The following is a 3,357-nucleotide window of genomic DNA, read 5'->3' as shown; positions in this document are numbered from 1 at the left end:
GTGCTCAAACCCTTCCAGTTTACATAACTCTTTATAATGCCTGTTCCCCCAAATTGTGAAAATTCTGACACCCCTACATATTCCATTATTCGTCTCATTTCTTGCAATATTTTATTCATAAGGACCAATGTTGGTCTAGATTGAATGCTCGTAAATGATCCCAATTCTAACTGGGCTATAAGATTATAATACGAGCAGTGACTCAGAAGCACAGCTTGTATGGGGTCTCTCCAATCTATCGTCCCCCATCCAGCAAAGTGCTGCAATTGAGAGGCGATAAAATACATTCTCGGCTGTGGTACCACTAGACCCCCCTTTTCCTTAGTACGCTGAAGGATAGACAGCTTGATCCTAGGGCTTTTTCCTTTCCACAATAACTTTCGGAACCAAAAGTCTATTTTCTTAAACCATTTTAAAGGAATCCATATGGGTGAGTTGTGTACACATACAACAGAGCCGGGATCCCAAATCATCTTTATAAGGTTTGCTCGACCCACCACTGATAAAGGCAACTTGGACCAGGCCAAACTCTTTTGTTTAAATCTGTTCAAAATAGGGTTCAAAGACTATACTTTCAGGGATCATTTCTATAGTTCTTGACTGTCGAAATGTGCTCTAAAGTGTACAAAATAGGGTTCAAATTATATTGTAGGTAGTCCTTTACCCTTAGGGATATCCATATTCCTAGATATTTAAAGGGTGTCACAACTTTTATTTGCTGAACCTCACTTGATATGCTTAAATTGGGATTGTCTATAGGAAATAAAACTGATTTGTCCGAGTTAATGATAAATCCTGAAAATGAGCCAAAATTTTTTATACAGGTCATTACAGAGATCAAGGAATTATCCGTATGTCCCAAAAACAACAAAGCATCATCCGCATAAAGTGATATTTTTTTCAGTTTGTGCCCCTCTAATAAATCTGCAGATATCCTCAGATTGCCGGATTGCTCCTGCTAACGGTTCTACAGCTAATGCAAATAACAAAGGGGACAGGGGGCACCCCTGCCTTGTGCCCCTTGATAGTGTAAAAAATTCTGTCACATGCCCATTAATTCGCATGCAGGCCTTTGGAGCTGAGTATAATAATTTAACCCAGCATATAAATCTATTTCCCAGGCCAAATCTACCCAGCTCCTCCCACAAATATGTCCACTCGACGCATGTTATCTGTTGGTAATTGCATATTCAGATATAGTTTCCTTAAATTTTAAGTCTCCAAAAAAAAAAAACACCCACCAAAAAAAAAAAAAAAAAAAAAAAGAACCCCTACACCCCCCCCCCCCCCCCAAAAAAAAAAAAAAAAAAAAAAAAAAAACCCTGTCTTGGAATTCAGCCATCTATAAGAATCCCACTGCTATGGTACGGGTAAATGTTTATGATTCCAACCCTTTTTACATATCTCAAATGGCAGCAGACAGGGTTGTCCCCTGTCCCCCCTACTATTCATTCTCTCTCTGGAGCCCTTTCTATAACATATCAGAAGTAACCTGACCATCCAAGGAGATGAAGTTGGCAAATACCAAAACAAAGTGGCGGCTTATGCCGATGACCCCTTGTTCTATATTACTGAGCCTCTTACCTCCATACCCTCCTTGTTACAGGAGTTGAAATGCTATAGTAGTTTGTCTAAGTTCAAGGTCAATTTATAAAAATCGGAGGCCTTCAATATCTCCCTATCAGACGCTACCAGAGAGGGCTTACGCCCTATTTTCTCGTTCAAATGGGCTGCCCACTCGATTCAATATCTGGGAATGAAAATTCCTGCAAACCTAAATGATGTGCTTCCTCTCAACTATCAGCCTTTCCTGTTAACACAAGCCACTGACCTTAAAAAGTGGGACTTTCTGGCCCTTTCCTGGTATGCCCACTGTAACGTACTTAAGATGAATGCGATGCCCAGACTCCTGTACTTATTGCAGGCTCTGTCGATAAAAATACCTCACACCTTTTTTCATGCAGTGAGTACGGTATTTATCAAATTCATTTGGCAAAATAAACATCCACACCTTAGCAGAGCATTGCTGTTATGACCTAAGCTGAAGGGCGGTGTGGGTCTCCTGGACCCGGCCCTGTATTATACTGCGGCGCATATGACCAGGGTCGTGGACTGGTGCTGACACGGCGACCTGAAACACTGGGTATCGCTGGAACAGGAGATGGCCAAGGCTGTGCTTCTTGGACTACCTTGGGCTGGGAAAATCCACGTTACCCATTTATATACTCATCCATTGATTGGCCCCACTTTAGCGAAAATGGTTTTTCCCGCTTTCCTCAATACGCAGTTTCCCATCCCCAGTGAATCCAAATTGTTGATCACCCGGGGTTCATACCTGGTTTCACTGATCCAACTTCTCTTTCGCAAAGCCCACGGGATCTTCTGGGGGCCTTTCAGCTCTTACGATCTTCCGGTTGGATATCTACAGAGACTTTGCTGTCTGGACGGGCTCCTCTTAAATTGGATTTATGGCGGACTATTTAATTGTCGCACTTTCTTGGATCGTTGCCTAAATCGTCCCTTTTTGCCCGTAAGCTTCACTGTTTTGAGGAACTTTGCTTGGGTGATGGCCCGATCTGGAGCTCCTTATCAACCTCCTATAGTTCTGGATCTCCATGCCACTGATGAACCCCCGTTGTTAGCAAAATGGGAGAGAGACTTGCAAGTTACCTTTTCTGAACCCCAAAAGGAATGCATACTTTTTTGCGCAGAAATCCTCTCTCAGCAGCAAATATCAGGAGACCACGTACAAAATTATGACTCGTTGGTGTAGAACCCCATCAGTTCTGGCAAAGATATTCCCTCACCAGATGGATAGCTGTTGGTTTTGTGGCTTTCATTCAGGTACCATATTTTTTGGGCGTGTCCTATGCTTGCAACTTTCTGGCAACCAGTACTTAAGCTCATACATAAATTCACAGACATTTCTTTACAAGATAACCTAGCTGCAGTCCTACTAAACCTTACCCCCCTGTCACGGAAATGTTACCACAAATCCCTTCTCAAGCATCTTCTTAATACTGCACGGGCTTGCATTCCACCTCTGTGGAAGCAACAGTCTCCTCCAACGGTGGCCCAGTGGCTCGCAAGAGCGAAGGAAATAGAGCAAATGGAATCTGACCTCCACTTCATGGGATAAGTCAGATGGGTTTACTGGGACCTCTTCCGCTTCTCTGATGAATTCCTCCAATATACCTAATAAAGATTCACTGTCAGTGGTCCCCACTGCCGCTGTTGATTCCTGCTCCTGGGAGGTGACCCCGCCATCTCCCTACCACCCTCCCTAGCTCTTCTCTAACATATTCTGACCCCCCCTTCCACTTTTCTCTCCCTTTTTTTTCTTTTTTTTCTTTTCTC

At 43.1% G+C, this 3,357-nt stretch overlaps 1 pseudogene; it reads left to right on the top strand.

Moving 5' to 3' along the window:
- The first annotated feature begins 562 nt into the window (after positions 1–562).
- On the top strand, positions 563–634 carry LOC141113064 (small nucleolar RNA U3; annotated as a pseudogene).
- The last annotated feature ends 2,723 nt before the right edge of the window (positions 635–3,357 follow it).

This window comes from Aquarana catesbeiana, linkage group LG11, assembly GCF_042186555.1.
Source record: "Aquarana catesbeiana isolate 2022-GZ linkage group LG11, ASM4218655v1, whole genome shotgun sequence".
In the NCBI taxonomy this organism is placed as follows: Eukaryota; Metazoa; Chordata; class Amphibia; order Anura; family Ranidae; genus Aquarana; species Aquarana catesbeiana.
Note: the sequence above shows the minus strand (reverse complement) of the source record. Positions and strands in the feature narration are given on the sequence as shown.